This window comes from Diadema antillarum, unplaced genomic scaffold (assembly GCF_040938485.1).
Source record: "Diadema antillarum isolate AM-2024a unplaced genomic scaffold, OU_Dant_1.0 scf00000132, whole genome shotgun sequence".
NCBI lineage: Eukaryota > Metazoa > Echinodermata > Echinoidea > Diadematoida > Diadematidae > Diadema > Diadema antillarum.
In genome coordinates this window covers 245,828-258,973 of record NW_027271021.1, presented here as the reverse complement: position 1 = coordinate 258,973, position 13,146 = coordinate 245,828, and the positions used below count along the sequence as shown (strand labels likewise).

The following is a 13,146-nucleotide window of genomic DNA, read 5'->3' as shown; positions in this document are numbered from 1 at the left end:
CACTTCATTCATTCATCGAAAAGAAGTGGTCACACCTCTCATCCAACTGGACCCCATATGGGCTATCCAGCCATCTTTCTCAGATGGAAATGAACAAACAAACAAACAAACAAACAAACAAACAAACAAACAAACATAACTGAGATCACGTGTTACAGATTAAAGAGAAGAATAAGAGAACACGTAAATTGGTAACCACTCGGGATAAAGTGAATCACATAATCTGACTGAATTATTAGTTGCATATCAAGTGTTATTTCCTTCTATTATACTAAAACATGCATCACATAATTATGCTTAGAGAAGTTTAGATAAGTTTTCTCTTTGGGAGATTAGTTGTTAATCCCATGCAATTAAAGTAGAGGAAACATGTGTCGTATACACGATATTTCATCTTACAACCATAAAATTATTGTCACAGTCATGCGCTGAAATTTAATTCCGTTAGGAATCTCGTCACATTGTGTATTGTCTTTTCAGCTCGGGCTCGTTCCAGTTTCATTTTGAAGCATGCAACATTATCATGCAAGTTCCCTCCGGTGACGTTGTTAGATAGGGCCTAACAGTTACCATCTTGCGGCGAGTATCATGCCACCTCGTCACATTATGCATGGTGATGAATATACCAGTACATCTAGATAATGGTGCTTATTTCAAGGCTTTTATCGGAAAGGGAAAGGGGAAGTAGTGTTGTTTCTTCTTCTTCTTCTGTGATGGCACATCAACGAGATCGTCACACTTTTAAGTTCTAGAAGTGTGCTTGGGGGATCGCAGTGCAGGGAACAATATACTTTTTATAGATATACAATATCTTTCGTTTGTTAATAGAATTGTTTGTTTGTTTTGTTGTTTTGTTTTAGATGGGGCACCTATATAGAGAAATAGTATCTGGAGTTCATGAATACAAAATGGTTCCTATAGACCCTGTGACATCTCTTCCACTTGTGGCCTCTACCTGGTAAACAACAGCAAGAAATCGTCTTTTTGTCCCCTCTGCACTGATTTTGTTTCCCAGTTCATATCCAGTTAGGTCCGGAGATGTCAAAACTAGCCGTCATCCCTTCCACAATTGACAACGCGTTGGAATAATCTCAATAAAAGAAAAAAAAATCGGGGAATACAAGCCCTGAATTTCAGGGGACCTAACTTTGGGGGTAGGTGTGGTTTCTTTGTATTTGACTTCTCCCTTTGTTTGACGTTTTCGGTTCGATGGAGAGATCGAAGGGGCCTAAACCGGTCGAACTGGATACCCCATTGTAACCCCCTTCATACGGTTGGTGCAGGTGAATTACAACCGTGCTTGCGCCTTGCTATCACATTGAACGTGCTGCGCATGACGTATCCATGAGTTGACCTATCGGATGCGAGCTTAGAGAGAAACGATCGCAGGTTCTGTACGTTGCGCAACCTCCTTCGAAAGAGACCCTTTATTTATTTGAGATAAATTACGGAAATAACCATCGACATATTGAGCTGAAATGGAGATCGGCAAGAATATCTTATGTCCTCTTCCTGCTAGATAACACCACAAGGATATTGTGGTACGTGAGTATGTAGCATTGTATCGTAGAGTAGAAAAGGGATACGCGAGTTTCGAGATTTGTCTCCTTAGCAGACGTGTGATAGAAATGGGAGATCTCTGAATGATGACACATCGCCCAGCTGATTGTGGAGTGTGTTGTGCTTTGTCTATGGAAGAACTGACGGGCGGCGGACAACGGTAGCAGCTGTCGTGTGCATGGATTGTTCGTGTGGTATGGTGGGTGTATGATAAGGCAGTACTGAGCCGATACTGCACATTCGACGAAGAATCGAATTGTACACAAACAAAAACAATGTGTTGCGTCAATACCAAGCGTTGAACGAGCGGCGGTAGAGTATTAAATCCTATGCTGTATTTATAGCACATTTGTTACTTACACACACAGTAGAATTGCCAATTCTAGATCTACAAAATAACAGGTAACAATAAACATGATGCATTGCCATTGGGCATTCATTTTCTACTCTCGGTCTTTAGAATCTTGGGTTACACACTCAACAGGATGCTCAAGCTCAGTCCGTGTGTAGTTATAAATTCTTCGTGTCTAGTCAGACATTCTGACCAGACGGCATTTATTAATTATATACGTCTAGTCATACCACAAAAGTTATGCCACCAATCCATCCGTTAATCATGATGTGCCAAGTGCAGTACATATGAAATATGGTCATTGGGACATTGTGCTGTCTTTTATAGTATACAAATAATGACTGCTATAGTATGAGGGGCACAGTTAAAATTATGGGCCCAAGGTGATGTGAAAACCGTAACCATGCCCGAAGCGAAGCTGAGGGCATGGTTATGGTTTTCACATCACCGAGGGCCTACATAATTTTAACTGTGTCCCGAATATCAAGCAGTTATTGTTTGTTTAATGTACTGAAAATATAGATTCTAACAAACGTTAGTCTCTTTCAGCACTCGTAATCAATGCTGATCGACAGCGCGGCGGTCGTATCATTGGTACAGTACGTACGTACATGAGTGATCATCTATATATATATGTGTACACAGTGTACGGGGTTGCGAGACTGTACACGTACTGTACGTCTCCAAACCAGTCCGCTAGTCTCTTTTACAGCACGCTGATCGAATGCGCGGCGGTCGTATCATTGGTGTGTACATATTCGTATGAGCGATATCTGTGTACGGGGTCGCGACTGTCTCCAAACCTATTTACTAACTGTGCCCGGGCCCCGGTCACAGTAACTCAAAAATAGGGCACAGCTATTTTCATGACTCCCCTTTTAACCAATCAGATGAGAGGATTCTAGAAATGAGGTATATAATTACTTATAGTTTACTGAAGAGGTCTTGGATCTTTCATCTTGGATGCATAGACCTCGCAAACATCTCCTGTGGAGTACTTTAACTGGAGGTTGCGCAGAGGGCGGACTTCGGCAGAGGAGGGATGAGATGGGAGGGCCCTCAAAAAGAGCATGTTTAAAAACTTGGGTGGTCATTTCTTTACCAAAGAATGTATATTGATATTTTGATGAGTGGGCGCCAATGTACTTCCGTATCCATCATGCCCATGGCCGTGGAGAAATCTCACATTCCTCCACAAGCACAAGACCAAATTGCACTTAGAATTCTAGAACAAATCACAGAAAATAGATGATAGATCTAGAGTAGTAGACTAGGCCTACACACTGTAGGTCTACTCTACGTTACTAAGGCCAAATAATGGTAACAACTCTAGAATACTCCGCCTCGTCGTTGCATGTGTGTGTGCTGGTCGTCATGTCTATTCATAGATCTTATACCTCTACAGAAATGTAGTCTACACTACCCTAGTCCCTACCCTTGTTACTAATGCTAGCTTTTGCAAGGATGCACACAAGCACACACATTCAGCAAGTGGCCTGGCGGGGTACTGTGCAGCTAAGACCAAGTAAATATTATTTAGAGCTACCCCTGTAAAACATTGTACCAGTAAGTAGTTTCTTGTCTTCGACCTCGCATTGTACATCCAATTTGGGGGCTGCATTGTTGTTGTTTTGTTTCTTTTTTGTTTTGTTTTGCTTTACTATTTAATATAATTAATGCCAGTGAAAATATAGAAGAAAAAAAATGTTTCCTGAATCTGGTTAGACAGTCCAGGGGTTTTAGGCATACATTAGGGACCACACACTGTTTTGACCTCAAAATGACTCATTGATGTTGGACCTTACATAATTTATATCCTCACATGTTCAGCTTCTGTATCATGTCATTCCAATCCAACTTTGGTTATGCCGGTAAAAAGAAGAGATTATTGCAGTAAATTTTGTTGAATGTATTGCTGTATACATGAACAAATAAAAAGTAGAGTCCTACTTGTGTGATATTCGCTTCCTACATGTACTTCTTGTAATGCCTGCCTGCCTTGGCTTGGCTTAACCACCTTCACCCAAGGATAGAAAGAGATTGCAGCAATATCAGAAGAACACATCAGTGGAAGTTTGAGGAAAATCAGACAATCCATTCCAAAGTTATGAATTTTTGAAGTTTCTCCACAGTCGCTGCTGGATGACAAGACTACTACAGTGTATGATGTCACATGTGTACAACTATAAAGAAAATGTAAGGAGAATTCCACAAAATTTCATTTTTTGAAAAAAATATGTATTCCCTTGACTTGCTAATGACATATGTTAAGGGTAATATTATTCTTCCGGTCTTCTGAAAGTGGCAAGTCAGGTCCTCTATTATTTTAGGAGAAAAGTAAAAATACAGCTGGGCATGTTGAATTTTCTTTATACTTTCAGTACACTGTGCCTCTTCTACCTGCAAAAATGGGAGGGTTACACAACTCATATTTTGATGTCATTCACCTCTTGAATACTACATGAAGACACTGTAGTACAGTGTACTATTATGCATACAAATTTGTGTCTGGTATAAAACAATTAAACAGCGTATTTTCCACATCTGTGAACATTTACGCATGTGCTGGCTGCTTGCTAGCACCCGTGTTCATGAGTGTGAGTAATGAGCCAGTTTGTCATTCCACTTGCGCATGAGCAGAAAAGGGTCATATACACACTACAACAGACATGTTAGCAATGTAGGTGTAATATTCAGTGAGATGAACATCTGTGATGTAAAGATTATTTTTGCAATCCTTATATTGTAGATGTTGATTGCCAGCACATCCACCTGACAGCAACAAAGTGGTCATTTACAACGTAAAGCCTAGTATTTGGCAATATTGTATTTGGCAATATTGATCAGACACATTTTGTTGAAGTTATCAATGCAAAACATTAAATGGATGCTTAAATACAGGTGTACCAGGTTTTAATAGACAGACCATTCTGGTCACCTGGTCTATACAAGATCATTCATTGTCTGAACATCAATTCCATAAATTGTTATGTCAGGCAAGCTAATGCATGATATATTGCTTTGAAAGTGAGTGAAGTGCCTAACCAACTGAGAAAATATAATGGAAAGGTCATTTGCACAAATGTGCACATGAATAATAAAGAATAACCAATATTTATATAGCGCTTTTTCTAAACAGACACAAAGCGCTTCAACAATTGTAACAAAATACAAAGAAAAGAAACAACAGTATTTACCGAACAAAACAGGGAAAGTACAAAGCAAAACAAATAAACAATGACTCTACACTTGTCAGATCACCAGCAGTGGAGGCCTTACTTCTGGAACAAATAAGTTTTCAACAGTTTTTTAAATTGATCTGTATTAACTGCTGATTGGACATTTGTAGGGAGACTGTTCCAGGATTGAGGCGCTGCAATGTTGAAGGCGCGACGTCCGGCTGTTGTTCGGGTTCTTGTGGTAGTTAGCACAAAACAGGGAAAGTACACATGAGCTACAGTACAGGTGTATTTGATAATGAACTGGCTTGTATACAGTAATGAGTATGTAAGCAAAGAAAGAATCAGATGGTGGGTATAAACATTGAAGTGATGTCACACACTGTACAGTACAAATAGGCCTACACAGTTCCAAGATTAGCCCAAGTGCTGTAATACTGAGGCTGAGCGCCAAGGTGGGAAAGAGCTATGTGAGGGGAAAAGATGCATTTGGAGTGCAGTTAGTCTATAAAGTATGTGATCTTCAGTGTGTACTTAAATTGTTATATTAATAAATTGTATTTGAAATATTGATTACCTTCAGAATTCCGTTGGTACCAACTGCGTCATAAAAATAACTGAATTATGTGACATTTGTAGGGAAAGTGATTTGTCACAATTGCAGAAAACAATGAGAATTCATGGAAATGGAATCTACAAATGTAATAAGAGAAATCTTTGTCTTTCTTAAATGCATGCAAAGTCTATGGCAATATGTAATATCAATTTTTAAGCAAATATGAAATGATATCCACATTCCAGACACACATCATTTTGTTGAAAGGATTATGTGATCTGTGGTACAGCTTTTACATTTGTAAAAGTAAATGCATTTTAAACTGGATGCACTTGTTGCTTTCTGCAAAGCTAATAACTCTTGGCTTTGTGTGTGTGTGTGTGTGTGTAGGTTTGTCTGTGTCTGTGTGTGCATGTGTGCATGTGTGTGTGTACATGTAGATTATAAAGCATGGCAGTAATACTCCTGTACACGTGTTCAGGATATGATGTACGTACAGGTGCTGTGTAAATACCCATGCCCTGTCCAACAGCCAGGATCATGTGACTGAGCAGGGTAGGGCTTCCCTAAACATACCAATAGGGGAAACAATCAATCAGTGATTGCTCAGGGATAAGGTCATGACACACCTGGGACTGACTGTATTTCAGACATGATAAACAATGGTGTCTGAGGCACTGACCCTGGATGGAGTGGAATCGGTCAGGAGGTGTGTAAACCACGAAAACCATACCATTACCCAGAATTCTTTGCAAATCTGTAGAGGAGGGATGGGGAGGCATGCAATATCTCAGGATAATATTTTGATTGCATGTGACAGGAATGATGTATGGTAAATGGCATGCACATTACATTGGGTAAAGGGGTGTAGAAAAAGATTGATGATGTGTAGGAGTTCATGCTATGATAGTATGAACATATGAATCACGTTGTAGTCATGGAAACAAGGCTAGTAACATTGCATCATGTAACTGAGCCATAGTAACACACCCTCTAATCTTTAAAGTGTTTGGTACTTTACCGCACTGCTTTCAATCAAGCAAAATGATCTGCTTTGTGTGCATTACCATCCAGCATTAGTTGAGAACATGTAAAAAAAAACAAAAAAACAAAAACAAATAAGAGACAAGTTCTCTTTTAGCAAATAACATGAAATTTTGTCTCGCCCGCATGGTGAAAGCAAGATGTACATACACTTGTAGGTCCTACAGTTAAACGTACATCGTCATTGGAGGTGTACTGGTAACCTTTTAAACTTTTCACCGCTTTGAGCTATGACCACCAAACGCACACCACATACAGTTTGTACACATAACCTAAAAAATGCAGCTTGGTTTCAAATATGGGAGCAGTCCATCAAGGGCAAAGGCAGTTCATAAGGTCAATGAACTTGCCCTGATCAGTGATAAGCTCTGTACTCACAGTATGCTAAGCTTTCAATAGCAAAGTCAATGCTTCATCTAATGCTAAGTGCCATAGAGATTGTGTGTGTGTGTGTGTGTGGGGGGGGGGGGGGTAAGGGCCATAACTGCAATACACTAAAAGTAGACATTTAGGGCAAAATAAAACTAGCGCGAAATTTTGAGCAAGCAAATTTTTTGCACATTTTATTCTGGTTGTGTGATACTACATCTATTTTATATGATCTTTGATTTCATGGTAAGTACCGTAGGGATACACGTGTATGACTGCTACAATTTGTATGTTATAAGTAGTTTTCTTCACATTCGCTAATCCTACATGTACATTGTATAGTGCGAGTGCAATTGCTGTAGAATTGCAGACCAGTGACCTCTTTAATCACCATGGCAATGGTGAGCTGCTTGAAGTGCTCACTCAATTGTTGTGACTGTCCATGAAATTAAAACCGTGAAATTCATCGTGTACCCTAGCTGAGTGTGAAAAGCTACTCATGTGGAAATTCAAAGTGGAAAATTTCCACTTTTGTAGTATACACTGTAGATGCCCTTTTGATTTTTGGACATTCTTACATATTGTCACATTATGTAGAATGACATCAACAAGTTTACAAACTATGTATTAAGATTGAATTTGAATTTTGGTATGATTGAAATAAAATTCACCGTTCATACAGTATGTGAAACTTGAACAGTCATTTTTAAGCCAATCCTTGATTGATTCTACTGATTGCATTGGCTAGACTATTTTGGTGTTACAATTACATATGGTGGTGAGATGTACAATGTACGTTGGTGGGACTACACAGGAGGATGGCATTCTGCTGGCGGTCATATCGAGTGCTGTCGACTTCCACCTTACGAATGCATTCATGGTACACACATACACTTCAGTGCAAGTACGATATAGAGAGTCACCTTCTCTATGTGCTGGCCATACCATACCATCCCTCTTTGTGTGTCTGTAGGCCTACACTGTACATCTAGTGTGTGTTTTGTTTGTGGTTCAGTAGCATACATGTACGTGTGCTTGACAGAGAGAAAAAGGGAGATGAATTGACAATAGATATTACAAAAATGTGTTTGTCTCTAACAAGTTTCATACTGTATGTTGTTCACGTGATATGGTGTACAACAAAAACACACTGAAGTTAGCGGCATTGCCTGCATAATGTTCTGAAGATTGAGGAATTATCATAGCTCCATGGTAGAACAAATGAATGAAGGTTTGTGCTAGGGATACATTTGGACAAACTGTGAGGCTGCTGTGCCATTTTTTTTTTTTCTTCTTTGTTTCTGGGTGATGTATTATACACAACTAGGTCTACCTGTAGCTGTGGCTATCAATGAGTAAAGTAACTGTGCAATGGCTTAGAGTGTATAATCCCAACATACCACATTGGGTTTTACAGGTATGTGAGGTAATTTGCATTGGCTAATACCAACCATTGCTTATGCGGAGCCTTTTCAATGGCTTGGAAGAAAAGCTTGTCTTTTTACAACTCCTTTTCAGCACCAATGTATTTACATACATTGTACATTTGTACTGTATATACATGTAATATACCTTTTACTTTATAAGGTATAGTGTACCATGTATGCGTTCAGTTATAGGAAAGTGCTCGTATAATACTGTACGTGGTGGGTGTGCTGTGATACGTGCATTATTTTATGTACAACGTACAGTTTGTACATCCACATGCATGTACTGCTGTATGTGTTTGAATTAGAACATAATACATCAGGTGGAAAATATCACCTGATGTATGTTCTAATTCGAACACATACAGCAGTACATTGTACATGCATACAATGTGCATGTGCAAACTGTACATTGTATAAGATAATGCATATATATCACAGCACACCCACCATGTACAGTAATACGAACAAGTAAAAAAAGAACGTAATAAAGTAACAATAAGAACAAGTAAATAAAAGAACGTAGTAAAGTAACAAAGAGACTCTTGTTTTTTATGTGAACTTTAAAGGACAAGTTCACCTTCATAGACATGTGGGTTGAGTGAATGCAGCAATATTAGTAGAACAAATAAGTAACAGTTTGAGCAAAATCGGACAATCCGTTTAAAAGTTATGAATTTTTGAAGTTTCTGCTCAGTCACGGCTGGATGAAAAGACTACTATAGCTTGTGATGTCACATGAGTACAACGATAAAGAAAGAATAAAGAAAATTCAACATATTTCCATTTTTCTCGCATAACAAAAGAACACTCGACTTCTCTCTTTCAGAAGGCAGGGGGAATAATATTACCCTTAACATACGTCAGTAGCAAGTCGAAGAAATGTGCACTTTATTAAAAAAGTAAAGTTTTGTGAAATTCTCTTTTTATTTTCCTTATATAGTTGTACACATGTGACATCATACACTGTAGTAGTCTTCTCTTCCAGCAGTGACTGCGCAGATACTTAAAGGGACTGTACAGTACTGGTTGAGGTAGGGATTCATGTTTTGAACATTCCAAAGTGAGATAATAAAAAACCTCTTATGAAATATGAAAGAGCATGTAATTTTAAGAAGGATTCAACTTTTATTTGATGAAAATAGGTTTTCAAATGGCTGAGATATCCCAAAAAGTGCTAATAATAAAAGGCGACATGCCCCAACTTTATTAGTATCTCTTTGTTTCACCTTGTTTTTGGACATCTCAGCCATTTCAAAACCGATTTTCATCGAATAAACTTTTGATACCCCGTAGAACTGCATGCTCTTTGACATCTCATAGAGTGGTTTCTGAATATCTCACAAAACGTTAAAAGCTAAATCTTCACCTCGACCAGAACTGGACACACCCTTTAAAATATTCGTAACTTTTGAACGGATTGTCCAATTTTCCTCAAACTTTCACTAATGTGTTCTACTAATATTGCTGCATTCTCTCAATCCTTATGTATATGAAGGTCGACTTGTCCTTTAAGAACTCCTTTATGACATTGCAGGAATACAAATTATGAATATAATTGCAATAATGTGCATTAAATGCTACGCCAATGAACAGTACATGTATGTATTCACTGTATAATTAAAATGAAGCATTCTTGGATTCATGCTGCAGAATTTATTGTCTGCGGGAATCAAACAAATAAAATCTGTAGCATACTTTAACCTGCTGCTTTTATGCAGGTTGTGCTACATGTGTATGTGCATCTTTTTTTTTGTTGTTGTAATCATGTCTCTGCATGCATCCATATTACACTTTTTTTTCTCTTTTATCTATTTATTTTTATTTTATTTTATTTTTATTTTATTTTATTTTTTTTTTTTTTTTTTTGGGGGGGGGGGGGTCAAGAAAGACAGCTCCAACAAACACCAGATATTATAGACAATGGAACTAGTTCAAACATTAGTCTACTTTGGACCTTTTTAGATATGAATAGACCTGAATGTTTCTTTATTGTTAGAGTACATGTGTAACTGCTGTACACTGTTCATGCACTTCGTAATGAGTGCAAGGATATTGCTGTTTTCCTTTTTTTATAAACAAAAATATACTGTACTAGTACAAAGTGTATTATTTGCTTATTAAAGACACAGGTACAATGAAGATTATTTGTAATGGATGTTTGTGATAGGTCTTTATTGATTTTCTCTGGATCAGTAATGATTTTCATGATTACCAGGTACATGTATGTAATGTAAAGACTTTCTTTCTCTAATTATCAACAATGTCAACAGTTAATCCATAGACACAACAACCCCCCACCTGCAAAGTTCAGAAATCACTTTACAGTTTTCTGTTTGGCCCGAAGTACATTAATAGCTTTGATTGATTTTTATGCCTCCACCATGTACATTGTACATTAATATTGTGTGTACTGATTACTATGAGGTATGGTAATGAGATGTCTGTCTAGCCATCCCCTCTTCTGTGTGTGTGTGTGTGTGTGTGTGTGTGTGTGTGTGTGTGTGTGTATGTGTGTGTGTGTGTGTGTATGTGTGTGTGTGTGTGTATGTGTGTGTGTGTTGAAAAGTAAGGGAATTCATGAAGGTGAAAAGTTACTGGCGAATTTGGAAATTTGAAGAATATCAAATATATCATATCCTACCTCATTTGATGAATCCTTGATTCTGATTGGTCAAGGTGCAATAAATAGTACATTTATATGAATGTTCATGAGTGCAATGGACAGAATATTTCATGAGGTGAAGGATGAAATAATCCATTCAATGAGGCACCACCGAGTTAAGTGGATCAATAATTTCATCTTTCACTGATGGTACATAAACATGATGCTGTAAAATGCCATTTGCAAATTGAACACAAAACCATGAACTGTGTCAACTTTTTTATTGTGTAATACTATTTACCAGAAAGGTCGGAGTTCCATTTTAGTGATTTAAACTATTTTTAAAAACTTTTTTTACTGTTTGAATGGGAGTATACAAAAACTAGCTATAATATGAGAGGTTCTTGCTTTAATTCTTCAACCAAAGGACTTTCAGTTGTGAGGGTTTAGTGCTTACATTTAAACTATTGTCATCTCTCCAATCATACAGTTAACGAAGTGCCAATTAATTGGTATAATTAATACCAGCTAAAAGGAGAGAATGCTGTATCGGTATTATGCAAGAGCTTTTAAAGTCTTTACATCATGTGGAGATTATCTCCAAATGTTCATGCATGTCTTTCTTGCGGCCCCCGAGTTTCAAGCCATTTTTCAATTTCATTATCTGTGCTGCAATACATCATACTATGCACTGAGTGTGTAAAGTACGATATAAAAGTGCTTTATAGCAGGATGGTATGACAGTTCTCTTAAAGGCCTACCAGTGAGTAATGCAAGAGAGATAGAATGTTTTATCAATTGCTCTGTGGGAGGGGGACTATTTTTACCGTCCATATTTTGGGAGTGGTAGGCATTGCTCTTGGGGGTATGCTGTAAATTACAGCAAAATTAGATTACATTCTGACCTTTCTATGTAGATAGTGATACCAATGCCCGGCGCCGATTCTCATGCGCAACAAGAAGGGACGAAACTGAATTGCGTTTCAAGGTTCTGTGAAGCTGTCCATGTAAAAAAAAAAAAAAAAAAAAAAAAAATCATTCTGCAGGAAAGAAGCCTGACCGTACATATTGCGCATTTATTGAATGCAGTTCCTGCTATATCACAGCCCTCATACACCTGCACATACATTTTGGGCGTGTGATGTCACAGTGGTTTCATAAGTTCATGGAAAGAGAGGGGCCATTGCATGAGTCTATATAGCCAGCTGTGACAATGGTGTGCACAATAAGGCTTGTGGAGCTACAGCTGTACATTGTAGTTTTAATTGTCGTGGGTCAGAGCAGTTCAAAGGTTGGGGGCATATCCCCATTGTCTTAAAGATGAAAACCACATCAAATGTGCTTGGCTGTTGCATGTTCATAAGTGTTTTTGGAATATATTTTAATGTACCATATAAAAGATTATATGTATGTGTCATCAAGGAGGTATCACATACAATAAAACTACAAATCTGAAAGAACATGGCAAAACTCTATTACCCACTGTATGTACAGAATTGTAGTTGGACAGAAGGGCCCTATGTTATAGCAGAATCAGAATGATGAAATAGGTATTAAAGGGCTTTGCAGTCTGAATGCAAGGCATTGTATAACATGCTGTAGCTACTGTAGTACATAGATACAATGTATGTACCTTGAAATATTCAGTTTATGATTACAATCACGCACCCTGTGATATTGCTTTCATAGACATTAGAAAAGTGCATGCACTGCATCACCCAAAGAAACACAAAATAAACCCAACAAAACTTTGCGCTGAATGATATCCTTAATTACACTACCATATCCTAAAGCAGAATTTTTTAATAAAGATGTATTAGAGAAACAATAGTTTTTGATACTTGTAAGACAAACAAGAAGTTTACTCACTGCATTCAACAAGAGAACCATTCAAGTTGCCCTTTAAGAATGCCATATTCAGCAACTTGCCAGCAGTCACTGTTTTCTTTTTTAACTCAATGATCACAGATGATTGTTTTCACTGTGATTCATTCAATGTTTCTGATTATCTGTTTTTTCCCCACACTAATTTGCGACATTCTCAAAAGTGATTA

At 37.8% G+C, this 13,146-nt stretch overlaps 1 protein-coding gene across 2 annotated transcripts in view; it reads left to right on the top strand.

The window, feature by feature from the left end:
* Nucleotides 1–1,388: 1,388 nt before the first annotated feature.
* The window catches only part of LOC139720717 (uncharacterized), a 66,660-nt gene continuing 54,902 nt past the window's right edge, over nucleotides 1,389–13,146 (top strand). The window contains exon 1 of one of the 2 annotated variants that reach the window (XM_071632071.1): nucleotides 1,389–1,541. The gene's annotated coding sequence lies outside the window, so the exon portion shown is untranslated. Of the gene's footprint in view, nucleotides 1,760–13,146 lie in introns of both variants that reach the window. The other variant, XM_071632072.1, reaches the window with a different exon arrangement.